At 40.3% G+C, this 23,879-nt stretch overlaps 1 long non-coding RNA gene across 2 annotated transcripts; it reads left to right on the plus strand.

The window, feature by feature from the left end:
• Positions 1-20,826: 20,826 nt before the first annotated feature.
• LOC127963849 (uncharacterized) lies at positions 20,827-21,818 on the plus strand. Of its 2 annotated transcripts, none has more exons than XR_008154922.1 (3): positions 20,827-21,000; positions 21,125-21,232; positions 21,662-21,818. It is a non-coding gene; the product is annotated as an uncharacterized LOC127963849 (long non-coding RNA). The 2 variants fall into 2 exon arrangements; XR_008154923.1 differs by having other exon boundaries at positions 21,132-21,232.
• The last annotated feature ends 2,061 nt before the right edge of the window (positions 21,819-23,879 follow it).

Raw genomic sequence — 23,879 nt, forward strand, 5'->3', positions numbered from 1 at the left:
CCTTAACTACCTCGACAACTGGCTCATTATGGCCCGGTCCTGAGAGGAGTTGTGCGATCACAGAGACTTCGTGCTCTGGAACCTCAGTCAGTTGGGGCTTCAGATCAACCGGGAAAAGAGCAAGCTCTCCCCTGCGCAGAGAATCTCTTATCTTGGTATGGAGCTAGACTCAGTGAGTATATCTGCACATCTCAACAGCAAGCATGCCCAGTCAGTGCTGAACTGCCTGAGTTCCTTCAGAGGCAGGACAGTGGTACCACTGAAACACTTTCAGAGGCTCCTGGGGCATATGGCATCCTGCAGCCGCAGTCACACTGCTTGGGTTGCTTCATATTAGGCCACTTCAGCACTGGTTGCACTCCTGAGATGGGCATGGTGCCACGGTACACATCGTGTCACCATCATACCAATATGTCACCGCCTATTCAGCCCCTGGTTGGACCTTGCCTTTCTACGGGCCGTAGTACTCTTTGAACAAGTGTCCCGGCATGTTGCTGTCACAACAGATGCCTCCAACATGAGCTGGGGTGCGACATGCAACGTGCAGGCAGCTTCAGAGTCCTGGACAGGACCTCGACTGCTTTACCACTTCAGCTGTCTGGAGTTGCTGGCAGTGCATCTAGCTTTATGGTGGTTTTGGTCGCTGTTGCTAGACAAGCATGTGTTCGTCCGCACATCTCCTCCTCTGGAGTCAGACACGGCTCAAGTTGCCACGCACTATCCACATCCTGGGGGGAGGTAAATCGTTCAGCCGATGCACTCTCACGACAGCTCACTTTCCCCGGGAAAGGGCGACTCCATCCAGAGATGGTCCAGCTGGTGTGAAGTCGATTCGGGGAAGCCCAGGCAGACCTGTTTGCTTCCCATGAGTCCTCCCACTGCCAGCTCCACATTCCCTGTCCCAGGCCCCCATGGGCATGGATGCACTGGCACACAGCTGGCCTTGGCTCTACGAAAGTATACATTTCCCCCAGCGAGCCTGCTCGCACAGACACTGTGCAAGGTCAGGGAGGCCCACCCAGACCTGGTTTTCGGTCATGCTCCTCGTGACAGCCCCTCCCTGGCACATCCCCCTGAGGATGGACATCCTCTCTCAGGGGCTTGGCACCATTTGGTACCCACGTCCAGATCTTTGGAACCTCCACGTGTGTCAGACCTGAATGATCTGCAACCGGGGGTGGTAGACACTATCACTCAGGCTAGAGCCCTATCTACGAGACAGGCCTATGCTCTGAAGTGGAGTCGGTTCACGAATTTGTGTTCTTCTCACCAAGAAGACCCCCGGAGATGCTCGGTCAGAGTCATGCTATCTTTCCTGCAAGTAGGTTGGAGCATAGGCTGTCACCCTCCACCTTAAAAGTGTATGTGGCTGTCATTGCAGCCTATCATGATGCAGTGGACCGCCGGTCCCTGAGGAGGCATGACCTGATTATTAGGTTCCTGAGGAGTGCCAGAAGGTTAAAGCTCCGAGAAGGTCCTGGTCTGCTTTGGAGGTCAGCAGAAGAGGAAGGCTGTCTCCAAGTAGAGGTTGGCCTTCTGCAAAGTGGATGCCATTGCCTTGGCATACCATTCCCAAAGGTGATCCATGCCCCCTGGGGGTGAGGGCCCACTCCACTCCACTCCACTCCTCCTATAGGCAGACATCTGTCGAGCTGCGGGCTGGGTGACACCTAATACTTTCGTGAGGTTTTACAACCTTTGTGTAGAGCCAGTTTCTTCCCGTGTGTTGGGTAACAGGTAATTGGCAGGAAGGGCTGGCTGGGTGTCACGCTTGCTGCGCCATTCCCCCTAACACGGCGATATGAGCGCCTTTCTTCTCCCAGTGGAGTTCCACGGTTGGCGTACCCTGGTTGGCACATTCTCCAGCACCCTCGGCAGTCAGATTTGGCAGAGCATTCTGCCGCCAGGCCCAGCACTGGTGTTAGCATGCCCGGAGTTCCGGTCAGCCCCTGTTTTTTGGCTAGGTGTCCATATGGCTTGATTCCCTATTCGTAATCCCGTATGTGTATTCTTCCACAGTAAATGGTCCCTCTTGGCATACCCCTGTCTTCCCTCGACAGCCTGCTCAGGCAGTCTCTTTTGGTAGCTGTTCCATCCCTACTCTAAGGTAGGACCTGCCTCAGAGACCTATTCCATGTGTAGTACTGTGCCCCTGGGTCGGTCAATATCAGTATCTCCACATGCCACCTCCCTATGGGTAGGATGTGGTATCCGTAGCGACATTTTCCTAATGCTCACTTCCCCATCGTCTTGCTAAGCTGTAAGAACAAATAGGGATGATTTGAAAAAATGTTTCTCCAAAGGTTGAAATCCCTTCCACTAACTTTGTGTGGGCGGAACAACAGCATGGTCTTCTCTAGCAGCGATGTACTCACCCTTTGCCCCTTCGGTACCAAGAGAACCAAGAGAAGGTCAGTGAATTTGCACTGGGGCTTTGGGAAGGTTACGCTCCTCAGCGTAAAACCTAGTGAGTGGATGCACCTGACGCCTAAAAATACCAGTGGGCCCAGGGAGTGGCTCAGGTATGTTAAATCCACTAGCCAATTTTCAATGGCGTTTTCTCTTAAACTCAGAGATGATTGTCTTCCCAAGTGAGACCCCATATGTTGTTCGACATAACATCTCCATTCCCTCCATCAGGGAACGAGGGTTACGTACGTAACGATACGTTCTGTTTAAGTGAGTCAAAAAAGCACTATTAACTAATTGTATTTAATATACATTTAAATTATAGTACACTTTCAATTATTTTCATTAAAATGCAATTAAGTGTCCAAAAACACTACATCTGTTTCACATTTAAGTAGCCCATATTTTGTTGAAGTATTTAATTTCCATGACAAGTACTCTTTTAATAGTTTTCTAAAGTGTATTTCTTTCTCACAAGGGAGAAATGCAGTACATACTTTAATTGCATTATAAATTCAACTCTGACACATTTTGCAGTATAATAACACGTGGAATTGAGATTAGGGAAATAGAAGCGCCTGCCACAGAGGCAAATTAAAGGAATCTACCTGAGGGGTATTTGACAGATGTGTGTTACAGGTTCTGTTTCAGGGTAAATGTCTTGTGTATTAATATGGCTTTATGTTGAAAAATAGAGATGAGGTTGAGCACAGGAGATACTGATAAAGGATAATAGTCTCGATGGAGGAGCATGATTTACTCTCTCTTAACAGAAAACACTTTCATTCACTCAAATTTGTTTGTCCTACTTCCGAATTCTCAAGTTAGTAAACAAGCAGCTGACTACCGTTTTAGCAGTATTATACTGTGGAGATGATGATGATAATATCTCTCTCTTCATCGAACTCCAAACAGCTGCCCTCCTGTACTGTCTCATCAAAGCACAAAACAATTAAACCAATAGTCCAGAGGACTTCACTTCTATACTGAAAATCACAGCTTAAAGTGATATCTGTTGAATATGGTATTGCATGGTTATTAGCTAATTAAAGTCAGTTTACAGTAACCTACAGTATTTGTACTAGTCAACCACCTGGACCAGCTAAAGAAACAGCAAACATTTTCTCCAAAAATCTATTTGAATAAGTTAAACACACATGTGACAAGTTAATATAAATATAATCTTTAATCATCTTGGTTTTAAAGAACTATGCCATCTTTTAATGTCAACGGGCCAGATTTACTGAGAGTAATGTTAGGATTTACTGAAGATGCACAGTGAAGAATTTGTGCTGAAAATGCTTGGACACTGCCTGACCTTTTTGAATATGCATTTGTAAAGGGTGTTAAAATGTTTGTTCAATAATTAATTGAAAACTGAGACCTCCCTATATTTTTTTTATGTGAACACCAATAGTTCAGAATCAGTTAACCGCCACGCCAGCGGATGGCGCTTGAGCGCTCCTGTGAAGCACACTATAGAGACTAGTTTTTTCCCGGGTGCGATCTCAGATGTAAACTGACGCACCAAAGGAACGACACTCATTTTGTCTGTCTCTTTATTTATTCACAGGTAAAATAATATGCACTTTAAACATTCTTCTGATTGTTCACATGACTATAGGAAGGTTTAGGAACATAATTGTGAAGTGTTTTGAGTAACTTTGTCATGCTCTAATGTGTTTTATACAAATTGAATTAACTCGAGGGTCTTAAATGCAAACGATTTATTGTTTAGTAAATGCATTCAAAAGTATTGTTATACAGCATTGTGGTGATGATTGAGTTCATTGGCAGTGCAAGGGTGCGTGTTATTTTTGTGTTTTAATTGAGTATATCTGTTGCATTAACAATTCAATCGCCATTTTGAGTGCTTTGCGCACACGCTTAATGAATGACACGAGTCAATCTGGGTGAAGTGGTGTATGTAAAATGGTGTTGGATTTTAGTTTATACATTCTGTGTGTTTAAGTGACACATTTGTCATCTTTCTAGTAATGAGTGACATTTATGTGAATCTTTATTGATTTATTTTGTACACACTCTTCTTTCCACATAATATGTAAATTATATATTGCCCTTATGTGAAACAGGCTATGGAATGCAATTGTGTATGTATTCATATATATTATGTGTACACCATAAGTCAATGTGCAGATGAAGTTATTTTTGTATGTAACTAAAGAAGTGTTTACAATTACTAAAGTTTTAAGATCTCAGAAGTAAACTGATGCACCAAAGGAACGACACTCATTTTGTCTGTCTCTTTATTTATTCACAGTGTTTTCACAGATACACAGTGCTTCACTGCCTGTGTGTCCTTTGCTGCCAGCTCAGATATCCCCTAGGTCTGAGGCCGGTAACACATTTGTAGGAGTTTCCCTTTAAGACGCAAAATTTATGGGAGGAGAGTATTAAAATGAATGTTTGCTAATGTTTACTAATGTTTGCTCTTGTCAAATCACATGTATTTTGTCAAATTACAGGTATTTGCACCGTTATTTAATGCCCCCAAAAAATGTCTTGTCGTAAACAGGCGAGGACGGGAGCGGTTGAAAAGGTGTCTTTTAGTTGTTGGAAGGCTTGGATGGCTTCGGAGGAGAAGGATAGAGACTTGGTCTGGCCCTTCAAAGAGGAGGTCAGAGGAGCACTGATAATGCTGTAGTTATGGATGAATCTTCTATAAAAGTTGGCAAATCCGAGGAATCTTTGAAGCTTTCACTGCAGTGGGCTGCGGCCAGTTCCGGATGGTATCCACCTTCCTCTGGTCCATTTGCACTCCATGCTGATCTATGATATAGCCCAAAAACTGTACCAACGTGGTGTGAAATTCACATTTCTCCAATTTCAGGAACAACTGATGGGCTCTCAATTTTTGCAGGACCAGAGTGACATGGCGTCTGTGTTCAGGAAGTGATGATAAGTAGATGAGGATATCATCCAAGTAAACTACAACAAATTTATTGAGGTACTCTCGGAACACTTCATTCATATAATTTTGAAAGACTGCAGGGGCGTTGGATAGACAGAAAGGCATTACCCTGTACTCATAGTGGCCGGAAGGCGTGACGAAAGCAGTCTTCCACTCGTCACCCCGACGGATACGGATTAAGTTGTATGCGCTGCGCAGATCCTACTTGGAGAATATATGGGCCCCACATAGTTGTTCCAGGGCTGCTAGGACCAGAGGAAGGGGATAACGAAATTTGACCGTTTGGGAGTTGAGATGGGGGTAATCAATACACGGTATCAAGCCTCCATCCTTCTTAGCCACGAAAAAGAAGCTGGAAGCGGCAGGTGAAACCGATGGACGGATGAACTGCTGCTGAAGGGCTTCTTTCACATACTCCTCCATGGCCTTCTGTTCCGGGATGGAGAGAGCGTAGATAAGGCCTTTAGGTAGAATAGCTCCAGGTAGCAGGTCGATGGCGCAGTCCCATAGCCGATGAGGTGGTATCTTGGTCGCCAACTGCTTGCTGAAAACATCCTGGAACCCCCTGTACTCAGCAGGAATCTCTACTTGATGCTGGACTTCTGGACTCTCAACTGAAGTCGAACAGACTGGAAGTTTGAGTTTAAGCACGGAAGACGAAGAAGAGGGAGAAGATAGGGCTTTCGGGTTCCTCTTGACCGGAGCTAGACAGGTATGTAAACAGTTTTCTCCACAACGAAGAACCTCCCCAGATTTCCAGTCAATGGTGGGCTGATGTTGGATCAACCAGGGGTGTCCCAGGATGAGCTCAGCAGTAGACTCCTCCAACACCAAGAATGAGATCTCCTCTGCGTGTAAACAGCCAATGCGGAGCGTTAATGTGGGAGAGACATGACTGATTCGACCTCGACCCAGCGGCTTTCCTTGGATGGTTTGAACTCTGAGCTCTAGAAGGCTGCAGTGCTTGCGGACGTTCAGTTTTTGGAGGAGCTGGGTTGAAATGAAGTTCCCCACTGAACCGGAGTCGAGGAGGGCTTGCGCTGAGACACAGATATGCGGGTTTAACAGATGAACCATGGTACGGTTTAAAGATTCCACTTTAGGAGGGATCTGAATGGAGCTTACCGCAGATCGTTGAGGTCGAACAGGACAGGAGCAGATGAGATGATTGTCGCTCCCGCAGTACGGACAGAGGTGAAGCTGGATGCGACGCTGGCGCTCAGAAGGAGTGAGATGGGTGGAGTCCACTTGCATGGGTTCAGGTGCTGGAGGAGAAGCAATGGGACTCGGGGACGGAGGACTGACAGCGGTAGATGGATTGTCACAGGCAGATAAGCGTTGTGAAACTCGAATGATCTTTTGAATTAGGTTCTCAATTCCCATGGAGTCATCATAAACTACCAGTAGCTGACGGATGTTCGGATTCAGGCCGTGGCGGAAAGCGGTAATCAGGGCCAACTCGTTCCAGCCACAGGATGCCGCCAGGGTGCGAAACTGGGGGGCATACGTGCTGACAGAGGAGTTTCCTTGACGGAGATTGTAAAGCTGATCATGAACTGAGAGATCTGAAACTGCTTGGCCAAAGATTTCCTTAAAATGAGATATGAAATAATAAAGAGAAATAATAAAGGCCACCCGGGCGGAATCATCGGTAAACTGATGCGCTTGCATTTGGAAATATAGTGAAACCTGAAGCAAAAAACCACTGCAATCCTCCGCCTCACCACTGAATGGCGCTGGTCGGGCCATGGGACTAGCAGAGGCAGCCGGCGAAGTAGCGGGTGTTTGCGGAAGTTGGTGTTGGCGTGCAGAGTGAAGGATTGCTTCGGGGATGGTGGAAGGGTTGTCCGGTAAAGATGAGAGGATTGACTGGCGCACTGCTCGCACTAGTTCGGCAAACGGGTCTTGAGATGGATTCCCCCCAGGCTCCGTAGGATTCTGCATCTTAGGTCTGATCTTCTGTCACAGATGAGACAGGAGGCAGACAGGATGGTCAGTTTGATAGTTTTATTCACAGAATGCTCCGAACCAGACGGGGAATATCAGAGTGAGAGCGAGTATGGACCAATATCGACTTAACTGAACAGTCTCTAATCACAGGAAGTGGAAGTGGGATCACCGAAGGAGGACTGAAGGCAGAAGAAGACTGGCTGATCTTTGAGGGTTCTCAGAAGATTCGCGGATTCTCAGGTGAGTGTCGAAATAGAGTCTGTAAGCCATGTAATGACTAGATCAGACGGAGACTGAAGGTTGAGAGTCGGTATATAAGGGTGAGCAGTGATGAAGGATAGCAGGTGACGGTGATGAGGATGAAGAGATTCAGGTGATGACAATTAATATTCAGGGGATGACGAGCGAGTGGGTGGAGGGAGTGATGATGATGGTGTTGATGGTGGAATCCTGACACACACACACACACACACACACACTCCACAGTCACCGGACCTGAACCCAATGGAGATGGTTTAAGGGTGAGCTGGACCGCAGACAGAAGGCAAAAGGGCCAACAAGTGCTAAGCATCTCTCTGGGAACTCCTTCAAGACTGTTGGAAGACCATTTCAGGTGACTACCTCTTGAAGCTCATCAAGAGAATGCCAAGAGTGTGCAAAGCAGTTATCAAAGCAAAAGGTGGCTACTTTGAAGAACCTAGAATATCACATATTTTCAGTTGTTTCACACTTTTTTGTTATGTATATAATTCCATATATAATTCCACATGTGTTCATTCATAGGTTTGTTGCCTTCAGTGTGAATCTACAATTTTCATAGTCATGAAAATAAAGAAAACTCTTTGAATGAGAAGGTGTATCCAAACTTTTGGTCTGTGCTGTAGTATATATATATATATATATATATATATATATATATATATATATATATATATATATATATATATATATATATATATATATATATATATATATTATTATTATTATTATTATTATTATTATTATTATTATTTATTTATTTTTGATTTATACATTATCTGAAAACTAAATAAATATGATCTTCATTGATGTATGGTTTTTTAGGAAAATATTTGGTCAAGATATAACTTTTTGAAAATCTGGAATCAGAGGGTTTAGAAAAATCTAAATATTGAGAAAAATATGCTTTAAAATTATCTAAATGAAAGTGAAAATGAAAGTGAAAATGGCGTAACACAGGAATAACTTAGCAATGCATATAACTAAGTTTATAAGTTTTGATATATTTGCGGTATGAAATTTACAAAATATTTTCATGGAATATGATCTTTATGTAACATCCTAATGATTTTTGTCAAAAGAAAAATCTATAACCCATACAATTTATTTTTGGCTATAGCTACAAATATACACATGATACTTATGACTGGTTTTGTGGTCAAGTGTCACATGTGTGCATTGTCAGTAAATCACCAAAGAATTTTCTCCTCCCACTGGCAGTTTTATGGGATTGTGCTCTAACAATTTGCCCTGTTTAATAAACTTGCCCCATAGTGTATCCATCAAGTAACAACATTTTCTTATGCCTTACATAGGGATTTCTTTTTTTTATTTTTTTATGGTCAAAGTATTTTCTTTTTAAAAAATCATGAATTATTCATACATTTGAAGTTGTATCGACCATGTAATTTATTTTAATATTAATTAAATAATTATATGAAAACCATCACACCAACAGGAATCACAATTCAAATGCACTTAAATGCAAATGGCTAATGTTACATCCATTTGTTGACCTACTTTTAAAAGGGTCAATGATAAAACATCAGATGCAAATTCTTGTACCCACATTGTCACTACAAGTCCCACATTGTAGTGTTATATTAACGCATATTCAGGGCAGTCGATGAAAGGAAAGGAACAAAGATAGGTTTAAAACTTCAATATGAATTTCAAAATCTATTCTTGCTTCATGAATTCCTTTTGTCTAACACTTCTGTGTGCAGCACATACAGTACTTCAAACAGCCAAACAGTGAAGGAACTACATGCAGTAAGCTGTAGTGATGAAATTGCAATGCAGAAATATTTATGTACAAGCCTCAAGGTTCACAGCGGAGATGTTTTGACACTCAGTTCACAGTTTCAGTCAACCGGCCAGGATTAAATAAAAAAAGTGGAGGAAAACAGGTGAAATCCAACACCTCACCATATTTTATTCATTGATCTGGACCTTGACTCAGGTAGATTTGAGATGTAACATGAGATCACTCAGTGACTAATACAAAAAGTGGAAGTGGAACCCTGTTTTGGTTAACTTTTAAATCAATGTTTCAGAAGCAAAACTTCTGCGCCTAACAGTTTATTTATTTATTTATTTTATTTTATTATTTTTTACTGTTAAGAATCTAAGCTAATAAGCATGGAGTCAAACTGTACACAGTGAGCTTAACCTTAAAGGGAACAGCAATACAGATATGCACTATAAGACTTGATAAACGTCAGGAAACATCAGTATGTTGTGTAGCCCATTAGAGCGGCACTCCACAGCTTGCTGCAAGCTTCAACCGCAAAGACCTCTTTATCTCAAAGTTAAACTAAATGAAAAGCAGTGAGTACATCCAGTGAAAGAGGGTAATAGTGTTGAAACAGGTTTTAATAAAGTGAATGAAGACATCAACAATGGAGGACTGATAATAAGATTGATGTACCAACAACAACAAATTCACACAGTGCACTAAAAACAAGCACATGCCACAGAGTAATTGAGTGTTTCTTTAAAGGGGCTGTGATTGGATAAGGATTAATGTAACCCCTGTTGGACCATCCATCTTATGCTGCTAGCTTTGTTTTGGAACATGGTAGCTGGTTTCTTGCTGGTCTAAGCAGTTCATTAGCTGGTTCGATCTGATCATTAGTTGGTCCAAAATGGTCATTACAAACTTCCTGACCAGGCACCAAGTTTCATGTTTCAAAAACCGGCTGGACAATTTTAAACTGATATGACCAACTAGTAGCCAGTTTTTTTTACTGGTCCAAGAGGGTCTACCACCAACTAACAACCATCTAATAACCTGCCTACACAAACAATAATAATCTTATACCAACCAATGGCAATCCTAACCACCAAAAAAACAAGAAACAAGATATTATTACGTTATTAAAACCAACTGGACCACATGAAGCTAGAATATCTACAGCAACTGGTAGCTAGTTAGTTAAAGGCCCAAGGTAGTCTACCATTTTGCACTAACTAGCAAGTTTAATCATGCAGCAAGTAGCTGGTTTGGTGCTGGTCCAATATTATCTACCAGCTTTCCCTGGCTAAAACCAACCAATAGACAGTGTGGTGACCAGCTATAAACTAGCTCAAATGTAAAAACACACACAACTTGACAAACTGGTAGTTGGTATGATGCTAGTCCAAAATGGTTGATTAGCTGGTTCCCTGAGATAATTCACTCATATTGCATCTGCTTAGATGCTTTGGGCAAAACTCCTTTTTCTCCGATGACAGAAGCCTTTCAATAATGGAGTGAAACTGCATGGCCATTGGTTCGTGCAGTGAATAAAAAACGAACCAATGGCTCGGCCGCGGAGCCCAAATTTTTGCAATGAATACACTGCTAGACCAAGCCCAGGAAGAGTTAATGCCTCTAATTGAGTGGGCTTTTACTCCCATGGGGTATTGAAGGCCCAAAGAAGAGTATGCTAGCATAATAGCATCAAGTATTCTTTTGGAAAGTCTCTGCTTCATAGCTGGAGAACCCTTAGTGCACCCACCGAAGCATACAGATAGCTGATCCAAATGCCTGAATATGGCGGCATTCTCAACAAAGACTAACAAACCCATGCCTTGGTTGAGAGAGGAGATTGGGTCTGCACTGAGGGCTGCACACCAGGCAAAGAAAGACCATTTAAGGGCGTAGAGGTGTCTTGTAGAGGGTGCTGTAGCCTGTAAGATTGAGATTGAGTTTGAGTTAGCATGTTCTCGGGGAGGTTTGCAAGTTCCCAATGAGAGGCCAAATGTGCAGAGCCCTCAGCTTGGGCTTTGGGTGACAAATCATTCTGTTTGCCTGAGAGAGGAGATCCTGTCTCAGGGTAATGGACCATGGGGCTGCTGAGAGCAGCTGGTACAGCTCTGCAAGCCAATGCTGGTTCCTCCAGATCGGGCTACCAACAGAACCTTGCACTCCCCAACCCATGTTGAAGGCTTCCGACCAGTGCTCCTTTGTTCAACCTGACGTGTGCATCCTCGCTCCAAACCTAGGTGGAGACCACACTGCTGAACACGGGGATCTTTAAAGCGAATTGGAGTGTATAACTTCATTTTATAATCATCATTACCTAGCCTGACACTCAAGAAGTGCAGAGGCCGCTTGTTTAGCAGACGAGTAGGCTCATCCGGCGAGAGCTGAAGTTACCCTTTACAGATTGGACAGATGGGCAGCCTATGCCTTCCAGCTAATGCCCAGAGATGCACGGCCACTGACTCATCCAGCTGAGACAGTCCGTCATACCCTTTCTCTCTGGCACTGTTGATGGTTGTGAGGGCAGACAAAGATGAGGCACGAAGGTGGGCCAAGTAGGGGGCATGACAAGACTTGGTGATCTTGTCATGAACCTCTGGAAAGAATGGTGAAGCTCATTGTCGAGGGGCCTGACTGCACCCCAGCAAGAACCAATCATTCAAGCAGCTGTGGGTGGGCTCCTCTGGTGGAGACCATCCAAACCCAGTTCCTCCACAGCTGTAGACAGAATGCAGAATAGTTCTTCATCCATGCCCAGGGTGCTGGGGTCAACATACGTGCCTGACAGCTCATCCGCATCTGAAGCCTCCAATGACATGCTGTCGTCCATGGCATCACACTCGCTTCCCCCAAACGAAACCAGATCACTTGCAGGTAGGGAGGTAGGTGGACAGTTGAAACCTCTCTAAGTGGAGAGAGTGGGGCACATGAAGACTCAGTCGGTGTGGGCTCACCCGTCACCGAGCACCAAGTTCCTCTGCCCTGCTGCTTTTTCATCATAGGCTCCTGAGGGGCAGAGTCGCTCTCTGAAAAGAAAGCTTTCCACAAGCACAGAGAGGTGAGACTCATATACTCGCAGTGAGGACATTCAGTATCAATGAGTGCTGCTTCAGCGTCGGTGGTGCTCAGGCATGAAACACACTCACCATGACCATAAGTGGCGTGCAGGGGAGCCGCTAGAAACTAGGCTGTATTATCACAAAGCAGTATTATTGAAGTATCTATAGGGAACTACCATGTTCCAAAAACAGCAAGCATTCAAGCTATAGCTGATCCAATAGCTGTTGTTTTATCAGCTTGGACCAGCTAATAACCAGCTTGGAATAGCCAAATGGTGCCAGCTTCAACCAGCAACTATGTTCTGAAAGCTGGATTTTTACAGCAGGGACATATGGTGAGAGAGAGAGAGAGAGAGAGAGAGAGAGAGAGAGAATGACAATGTGTTGGTGATAAAAGTGGAGCGATGAAAAAAAAGCTGGCAGAGAAAATGTCGTGTAAAGCAGATGGACAGATGGATGAAGTGTGCACTCTGAGACTTTGAGGAAGGCAGAATTAAAGATGTGCCGCTCACAAGGGTTAAACATGAGAGATTCTAAAGGATTGTGAGTCATGACTGCTGTCACAGAAAACAAACACTATAATATTCAAACCTCATAGACTCTCTGATCTGCTGCTCTTGGTCACGCACACTACAGAACTACAGTGGTTGATCAAGCAGCTTCTCCCCTGGGTTTGTTAAAGAATCCAATGTGCTGATCCTCACCTGCTGTCTCACATTCGCCTTTGTCAGATCTTGACCTGAGAGGTGAGCTGCTGACTCTGACATGGACTGACGGTCTGGTATAAAATACATTACATGTGCATTGCTGGAGAGTACCTACAGTAAATAAAAGTAGTGAAAATCTCTGAAAAACTTATCACTGGATTAGCAATTTGATGGCATCAAAGTTTTGTTTGTAATTGTATTTTATTGCACCTACTCTCTTATAGGAAGCACTAGGACAGGGATCCTCAAATCTGGCCCACAATATCCACTTGCCTACAGAGTTTAGCTCTAACCCTAATCAAACACACTTAACATGCTAATCAATGTCTTCAGGATCATTAAAAAATCATAGGTAGGTGAGTTTGATCAGGGTTGGAGCTAAACTCTGTAGCAGATTGGCCCTCCAGGACAAGATTTGAGGAACCCTGCACTAGGAAGTCAATTTATTTAAGTGAAATACATTATTTTTACATTTTTACTTTGTCTAGGAATAAAGTAATATAATAACAAAACCAGTACCTTACCATGATTTATTCAAATGCTGTTTCTCACTGTTTTGTTTTTATTTTTTATGTATTACTATGCATTTTTTTATGTTTTATTGGTGTTTTTAAACAGATTGATTTATCAAATTTGTTCTGTCACTTTAATTGAGTCAATAAATTGATCCAATAGCACTAAAAACTTTAGCTGAAAATTTAAAATGTGTAGCATGGCAAGCTAATAACAAAAGTTTGATGATATTGAAGTCAAAATAAAGCTCAGGCTGAGGTTACATAGTTAAAATTACTCATACATGACACAGAATGATTCACTTTTGACACAAATCTTTTTAATACAACTATCTTAATGTTTACCAACTTAACCTCCTGCAGAAATAAAAAATATCAATATGCGGAGACTTGACGTTCTCTCAGAGTATTTACAATACTGAGGTAACTTCACAAATATTTCAAATCTTCTTATCCTTTTTTTCATACACACACACACACACACACACACACACACACACACACACACACACACATATATATATATATATATATATATATATATATATATTCTGAGAAACAAGTTTGAACTATATAAATATTAGTTCAAAGCAAATTGTCTTCTATGGATGCTTCAGACGATGTCATTAAAAAGTTTCTTTCCCTTTAAGCACTTGAAAGAGAAGTGGTTAAAAGAAAAGAAAAAATTACTGGAAAAACAAATAAAGAAGCACATAAACAGAGTATTAATAATCTTTGTTCTTTGTTCATTTTCTGTTAAAGCATATTGTAAGATATACCCAAAGCTATGATATAGGTCATGACTGATGTTTGACTATTTAGCTGTTGGAAATTAGTTGTAGCTCAAATCACAGTTAATAGCCTCCCCCTTGAGCATGTATTTTCTTTGGCTGAGAGCCTTAAACAGATTCAAACATCTTTATCTTAAAGATGCCTGAAGGGAAACTAAACAAACTGTTTTAAATCTCTTTGGTAAAAAAAAAAAAAAAAAAGAACTCCAGAAACTGAACATTCAAGCAAAACAAATATAATTCCTTTCATGTTTAGGTAAATGTTTTGCACTATATTCATATATTGAAACAGAAAGTATTTTAAAATGGATGTAAAACAAATATGGAATCAATTTTCTACTTCTGAAACTACTACATAAGAATTTTTAAACAATTACTCATAATATTTTGGAGTTTGATAGCTACTGGTCACCATTCATTTTCATTGTATGGAAAAGAGCAGTGTGAACATTCTACAACCCCAACCCAAAAAAAAAAAAAAAACATGCATGGACATGAAGGTGAGCAAAATATGACAGTCGGGGGTGTCCAACCCATTCAAAGACCACAAGACTTCAATTTCTTCATTCACATTTTATCTTATATGAACTATCTCATCTGGCTGAACAGATTCAGTTTTCTAACACAGTGCTTGCTTCTCTAGAATGAAGAGGATTCAGGGCTTAAACAAAAAGAAATGCAAATGCAGAAGGAAACACACTGGCTGGTCATCAGGGGGCCAAGGAAAACAATTAGCCTCCCAGCCATCTCTGCGCACTGAATGGCTGACCACCTGCAAGACAGTAATCACAGACAAACAGCAAAGCACAAGAGAAATCCCCTCTTGTGGTCCCATGCAGGGAGAGACTGGCTGAGAAGACCATGAAATTTCTTCATATAGGGTCCCCCCCCCCCCCCCATTATATTGCATTGGATATTCATGAGCAGAAAGGCAATAAGAGATGCTCATAATCCAACAGCCAGTGGCAATGTTTTTGACTCTGCATTCCCAACAGGTTGAAGTTGATGAAATTTGAGGTTGATCAAAAGAGGAGATCTTTGATGTGAAACTCAGCTGCAAATAATGTCAGCTAAACTGGCATCTTCTCTGCTGTTTAATATGATTCTCAGCACTTCGGCTGTATGCACTAATATGCCACCATCTTTCTTCCTGTATCCTGTCTCCTCCTGATTAATGCTCCTCATTTTCATCCCTAACATGCCGAAGCTTATTCAAAGTCTCTCAAGAACCTCAGTTTATAAGAGGTTAATGAAAAGGTTGATATATGGTTCCATTGTAAACAAGTATACAACCACAGCATAAGGAAAATGTGGATTATACCAGTAATCCTTATTTACAGCTTTGGAATTTAAATGCATTGCTAGTAAACATTAAAGATTAAGTGAGCAATTTATAAGCTTTTATAGCTTTTTATTAAAACATACAAAACATTTGTCAACTGAATGATGTAAAATAATTTTAGTATGTGAAAGGAACATTTTATTTAGGTTCTAAATTACTTGTTTTATTAACTGGATAATGCCTGCAATAAACTGAACTTACATTTTAAATTACAATAATCACCTTATTAATAAGTAAACTTGTAATAAACAGCAAAAGATACATGAATATAAAGCATTTTAGGGGCCCTATCATACACCCAGTGAAATGCTGCAAAAGGGACGGTGCAAGTGTTTTTGCTAGTTTTAGCCCTATGCAGTTCTCATTTGCTCGTCCAGTGCTGCGTTGTTTAATATACAGTTTTATTCTGATTAAAGTTTTAATACAGTACATGGCAACTGCACGAGCGTCCATATTTAACCTTTCTCATAGCTATGTGAAAAATAAGTGTATAATTGGAACAGTTATTGGAGCTGAAGGGGATCAAGAGAGAGAGAGAGAGATGCAAAGCAGTGGGACGTGAGGAACAGTATTAAGAACCATTGCTTTAGAACATTGATTTTGAAACTTGTGAATCCTTTACAATCGTTAGAAGACAGAATCGCAATTCATATAGATTTTTACGTGCATCTCTAGTTTTCTCTTCCTCTCCTCTAAAGCAGCACAGCATGGCCTTGCTCCCTTTGCTGCCTTTTCCCAAGGTTTGAGTTTATCAAGGTTTGTGACATCACAAACCCAGGTAGTAACTTGTTTTAGTCCCTACCAGCCATTTTTGTAGGCATTAAAATGCCAGAATTTTAAAAAGACAATATCTCAATTTCCATTGAACTTTCAGCTTCATCAATTTGCAGATATTGTTAATGATCAAACAGCAACATTACACACTAACGTAAAAAAAAAAAAAAAAAAAAAAATGAAATAGCATTCAACCACCCCTTTAAAATATGTAACAAACATTATTTCATTGAGTAAATTGTAAATACTTCTTTTAAATTGCATTAACTAAACTGACCAAATATAATCCTTATAAACATGTCCTAATAAAGCTCATTCTTGACAGCCCAAATAATATCCACCATATAATAAATAGTTAAAATCATCCAGAAATGGACCAAACTTACAATTTCTATATTGGGTCTAATTATTCTTGTTGAAATGATAATTGTTCCCAAAATTAACTACTTGTCATCAGTGTTGCTTTTTAGTTTTAGTCACATTTTAATCACTTATAAACTTCATAGTTTTAGTCAAGTTTTAGTCGACGAAAACACAAAAAGGTTTTAGTCAAGTTTTATTCAACGAAAACGCAAAAAGATTTTAGTCAAGTTTTAGTCAATTTTAGTAAAAAACAAAAAAGTAGTCTTTAACAAATTAATTTAGGTTAAAAAGTATTGGAAATGGAAATGGTTTGACAGGTTGTAACGAGTGTTGCAATTCATAAAACAACAGTTAACCTTAAAGGCTTTGCATAATAAACTACACTTTCTCATTGATGTCGATGCAGTGCTGCCAAGCTGTTCTTCATGGTCGCATTGGGCAGAAACCTTTTATCCACATATTTCAAGTTATATTTTTTCCATGAATTGATGCTCTTCTAAAATTTCAGCACATTGCCTATTTTCACCAGTAATCACAGTAATAAAGGATTTTTTAAAAGTTTAAACAGCAAAAAACTTCGAGCTACTACAACATTACACACAGATAAAGTGGTAACAGTGGAATCACTGTTTTACTCCAAAAAAGCCAGGAATAAAAACATTCTTACTTTGGCAATTGTGGCTTTATTTGAGAAATTGCCAAAGTGCAATGAACAACGTGCCCAAAATATAAGCTACTGAGGAACACATACTTATGCTCTACAACTTGTGCTTCAACTTGTCTGCCGGTGCAACAACCAGATGCATATTATTTGTAAACACAAACAGCATACAACCCTGTCTCATAAAAGTGACATAAACACATGTATGGTCAAAAAAGAGAGAGTTATCGAAGCCCTCACCCCACAGCAGATATCACAATTTTATATTTATATATGAATGTCAAGAGCTAAGAAGTGTATGTATTTATATAGACTACACTACACACAAATAATATACAATTCAATTATGCTCATTTTAAATGTATTGTGTAGGCTAGGTATAAAATATTGGTTTTTAATTATCTTTCAGCAAAACCATGATAATATGAAACGCTTCAAAACAGAGCGCACAAAGCGCGTATGCACATCGCGGGTGCAGAATGATGTGCTCAAAGCAACATGGAGTCACAGTGGGCTGCGGTGCTCAAGTGCGCATTTAAAAGTACGTGCAACCCCCCGTCCCAGGTGCAGCCCATAGACAGTAAAAGAAATGGACACAGCAACCCCATTGCAACTCAATTGAGACAAGTGAAGCCCAGTTTTAGCGTTTTTTAGCACTTCCGTTTCTGACGCGCAGACTCAAACGAAGCTTGACGACGTCAGCAACCTGTCTGCCAGATGTAAATCTTCTAAGTGGCTGTGCGTGCAAACTGCCATCGTTAATCTTGCAGAGACGGCGAGCTTGAGCAGGGAGTTCTTTGGCGTGAGTGAGCAGGAGTAAGTATTCTGATTAATTATTTTGTATAGTATTTTAAAATGTAACGCCAGTACGCCATATTAAGTTAATTGCCCGCGAGCTTCTCCTACTGTCTGTTCGGTAATGCGACAGAGAGTCGAGTGGTTATGACGCAATCGTTGGCCTATTTTTTACAAAAACTGTTTATACGGGGCCATAATGTAACAAAGAAGGTAATGGAGCCCTTTATACATTGTCGTGTATCTTTAGAAATAAATAATGGACAAACAGAGTCTTTAAACACCTCAGATGTAAAGTTATTCGCTGTCAAAGTGACGGCAAAATGAATGGGAGTCAATGGGAATGCTAACGCAAGTGAAGTTCTGCTAAAAGATGGCAGCCCCCACCCGACTTCAACTTCCGGTAGAGTTCCTTGCCCCTTGGTGCAGCCCCGCCTCGATCTGCAGGCTGCAGCCGGGTGCTTCTCCAAAATAGGCAGAAATGATATGCATTGTGATATGCATTGTCTATTTCCAATGTAAGCTCGCGGTATGCGTGCTCATAATGGTAGCGACGCGCACGCGGTGCGACGCGCTTGTTTTTTCCAGGCGCGTCCGCACTGCATCGAGTTCAAAATATTTCAACTTTTCAGAATGCCACAGGTGCACCGTGGTTCATGTGACAAGAACTAACCAATCAGCTTCATCCTTTCCCGTAACAATGTTGAAAGCTCTGCCAAGATGAAGGAACAGGCTCATCAAACCTCTATATGGATTTCCATTTTGAAACAAATTTAGTAGCAGAGCTACTGCAAGCGATTTTTAGCGCTGCAAATCCATTTATCCTTTGCTGAAATTTCTGCGTCTTCATAGAGAGAGCACGTCATGGTTGCTTTGCAAAGGCAGCTGCCTTAGGGGCGCAACTGCCTGAGCGCTTTGGAAAGAAGGAGAAAGCGGCGCGCCTAGCGTTTTCCAATGCATTTTTAGGTGCGATATGTTAACGCCCCTTAATCCTGTGCCTGCACTGCCGCTTTTCAGAGTGCCTTTCACAATGCACGCTATCTAATTCGTCCCACCGAGAGCAGAGACTACATTACCCATATACCCTTGAGTTTTACAGGTGCACTGTAAAAAATTTCTGTAAATTTACAGCATATTAACAGCGTAAATATACAGTACAGAACTGTTTTCTAAAATTACGGTGTCTTACCGTAAATGCACACGTGATCGGTGGGAGAGGGGGAACCAAAGGCTAGCTGACGCATGGAGGAGCATGGTTTCAGTCAAAGTTTTATGGATTTCATCTCAAGTTGAGGCTCATTTACAGGTAAGCAGATCAAAGTCTGAATACATTTTTATCTTAAACTGAAGCGTTTTTTTTAATGTGGGCACAATATTTGAATTTACCTTTGACAAATCTTGCCAAGACGGTGAACTAGCATGTATGCAATTTTTACAAATTTCTCCTGAAAGTTAAGTGTGTATGAGTGTGTTTGTGAAGGATTTGCACCGTTTTTTTTTTTCCTGGTGTAAAATCCTGTAAATGTTAAACTTGTAAATAGTTAAATATAAAATACTTGCGTTCGCTGATTATTTAATTGGATATGAATTGAACATATTTGGCAACAAGATGAGCACGTGATCGGTGGGGGAGGGGAGCAACGGTTAGCGTCTGATACCAGAGAAAAATCTCTGTGAATAAAACGGATATTATCTCAAATATAATCTCGATTACAGATTGCAGATAACGAGGATATGAAGTAAGTGTGTTTTCCTGATTTTCTGAAACACTTATTTGCACAATTATATTTACATTTTGCATTGGCGCCAACCCAGTGTAGTTTAAAATGGAGGATTTGTTTTATTTGCATTAATGTTGCTAAGTTAGGTGCGTATAAAGTTGGTAACTTATATATTATCCTTATATGTTGGGAAATCGAAAATAGGCCTGTAAACTTAATTTTACTTAGGAAGCATAAACTCATCGCCTTTTGCATGAGCACTTGACTGGATAGATGGAAAGAGTAGCGTTAACGTTATGGTGAGAAACGTTTGTTTTTTTCGGAGTGACATATTAGTCTTTCAATATAAGTCGTATCTAAAACTAGTTAGAGTGTAATCTAAATATATGCGAACTTATTATTAATAAAGTGGGCTTTGTATGTGAGCACATTTTAATTTTAATTTTGCACTGGATTTATTGGCACAAATCTCTATATCACAGAGGAAACGTTACTTCATTCACTTACATTCTAACTTGTTCCTCAGCCTCAAATACAGTTGTGTGTGTGTGTGTGTGAGAGAGAGAGAGTGTGTGTGTGTGAGAGAGAGAGTGAGTGAGTGAGTGTGTGTGTGTGTGTGTGTGTGTGTGTGTGTGTGAGAGAGAGAGAGTTAGAGAGAGAGGAAGAGGAGAGAGCAGTAGACAGAATATTTTTAAGTGTTTTTAATGAAAAGTTGAAGGATGTCCCAGGTTGAGAACATAGATATGGTACACCTGCTTTTCAAGATTCTAACGTTAATGTCCCACTTCCAGGAACATGAAGATGGACTGGTTTCACATACAGATGTAAGTATTTAATTTTCTTCTTTCCACTTCACCACATTATATTATGTAATATTATTATTTGTGTATTGTGTGTTCTCTACAGGTTGCAGCATCTGCATCTGAGGTTGAGAAGACACTCAATCTACCTGCCAATCCTCATCTGATTTTGCTGGGTTAGTGTGTCATTGCGCATGATGAAAAAGAAACATTTACTGATGGCTGAAATATAAAATTGTTAACATTGCTGTTGTGCACAATTGTTAAAATTGCTTCTTTTTTTTCTGTTTTTTTTGTTAGTGTCCAGTCAACATTTTTGACTGCAGTTGCAACAGTGTTTGCTGTGTACTACATCTTCAACCTGCAGTATCAAGAGGCGGCTTGTTGCACGTTAGAGTTTTTTCAAAGGTAAGTGTTTTCCTTTTTGCGTATGTTTTAATCACTCTCTTAGAATCTGTGGTAAGACTTTATAATAAGTATACAGTAGTAAAGTAATAAATTATTTGCAAACTAGTTACCTCAACCTTTCTCCTGTGTTCTACTTGTGTTCTTCCATTTCAGTTTTTTCAGTTCATCATCTGAAACACTGTCAAATGTGGTTTTATACGCATGCCAGACACGGAGAAAATAGGAGAAAGGCATGTAGATCCACATTAAATCCAAACGAGTCAGAATATATATATAGATCGTTTGCAAATGATTTATAAGTGCTTTATTACTTTATACTTGTTATAAAGTTTTACAAAATTAATCTAAATTCTAAACCAAATTAATTAATCAGAATTTTGAAAAATGGTTATTATACACTTCGGTAATGTGTAATGCAACTTTCCTTAGATGATTCTATGGAATAAACCCAGAAAGAGGCTCAAAAACCTGCCGAGGCAAGGTAGTCTCCAAGAAGACGGGGAAGGTGGTGATTAAGAAGTCCACTACAGTCAATCCAAAGGTTGCCACTCTACAAAAAAATCGAATGGACTTCAAATGGGACTTCATCTAGGCAAGTGAAGTTACACATACATTTTCATTAAATACAGTTCTTAATACAACTGATTTCACAGTTTACACACACAGAATATTTCTCACATTTAAACTTGTTTAACAAAAAAAAAAAATCAACATTTAAAAGTAGTCAGTTGAAAAAGACTGGTGTGACTCATTTTGGTTACTAACGTTGCGTCCCTGTAGTTTGCATTACATTAAATAAAATAATTTACAGCAAAGAAACGGTTTTATAAATAAAATCCACAAACCTATATTTGACCCAAAAAAAAGTCGTCAGTGGCACTGAGAACTACCCTGAAGAGGATACAGTCCGCACTCATTACAACCCCTATGTTGTTGCGACTGTTCAGTCCCAGGTTACACAAAAACTGTGTACAACTGAGAGTACATGCACACTATTAATCAGTTTAGTTGGTCCACTAATGTTGCTCAAAGTCTGCTTAATATTTAACTTAACACTCACGAAGAAATTAAGTAAATATGTTTTATGATTTTTTTTTGTTTTGTTTTAACTTTTTCAAATTACATCTTAATGGTTAAAATACATTTTAGAAATACGTTTTATTCTCAAATTCCATTTTTATTCCTGTTACAATTAAAACATGGAATAACAATTGTGTAATTATTCCTTAAACATCATTTTTAATGATTATTATTATTTTTATTACTATAATTCTTATTTGTATTATTATATTACTTTGAAAATGACATATTCTACTGTACAAAAGTGATATATTTCCGTCACAATCACATCACATTAGACCGAACCTTTATTTTGAAGGATTGATGTGAAGACACTTGATTTTTTTTTTTTTTTGTGTATGTGGGATAGAGCTGCAGCTATTGATTATCTTTTCTGTAAACTAATGTGACGTGTGGGTGGAGCTAAAGAATCACTAGCCAGTAGGCTTTTGCATTGAGAGCGTTTGGAAGTTGTGACATTAGCGTGAGGAAAAAAAAACATCATCCAAAACAAACCATGGTTAACAGTCAGATTCAGCCGTTTATTTATGATCCAGAATCAGATCCTGAGGCTGAAACTGAACGAGAGCAGCAGCAGCAATGACTCGCTCCGAGCGGGGCTCGAACCCGGGTCTCGGCATGGGAGGCGGACACACTAACAAGGAGGCAGAGATATTTTAAGCAGTTTTACTCACCGCCTGCGGTTCCAACACACGATCGTGACCCTTTTTCGTTGGGATTGCATCATCCTTAAGAGATAAACGATACGCAAATCCGTCGTCAAACTGGGCCTTGTTTGTAAAACAAGCATCTTCGAAATGCAGGGAACAAACAAAAACACTTGTACAACTCCGTTGATGCTCTGTAAAAATAAACTCCATCCACTGGTCCCTTAATGCTGTTTTTTCTTTGGTAATCTGTGCAGGGTTGTCTTGCCCTGGCAACCAAAAAGACACTTCTTTTGTGACATTTTGCGACGCTCTCGCTCTGATCAGGGAATGTCTGTGCTCAGCCTCGCTATACGTGAGCACGCCCCCCCCTTTAATCTAGTGTTCCCTTTTTTGATTAGCTAATTAATCCTTTGGATAACTTTACAAAAATTATAAGTACAACTTCTAACATAGTATTGCAACTTTTATTAATTAATACACTAATCCACATCGCGATTTCAGTTAGTGTACAACACTATTTTATTGTATTCATCACAAATGTGACAAATTCTGTGACAATCCACATTATTTGCCTAATTCCGTTTTCATGATTTGATTCCGTGATTGCCTCCATGTTTTTCACATCGTGGAAATCGTAGGGTCCTAAGTTTCTGAAATGTTTTATATTATTATGCAGTATACATGTTTTTTGTTACGTTCTATTAAAATTCTGCTGATGTTATTTTAACTTAAAAAGGATTTTTCTCAATTTTTATGTTTCAGACTACACCCCTCCCTGGCTACACTTGCATCAGAGTTGGTGACAGTTTTATGCTTCTGAAACGTTCTTGGACTGTTCTACAAATCCTTGCCAGGTTTTGACTTATTACACCAAAATAAGATTCTTGTTCAGAAGTTGTTTGCCATTTCTTAAAGGC

Source organism: Carassius gibelio, chromosome B8, assembly GCF_023724105.1.
Source record: "Carassius gibelio isolate Cgi1373 ecotype wild population from Czech Republic chromosome B8, carGib1.2-hapl.c, whole genome shotgun sequence".
In the NCBI taxonomy this organism is placed as follows: Eukaryota; Metazoa; Chordata; class Actinopteri; order Cypriniformes; family Cyprinidae; genus Carassius; species Carassius gibelio.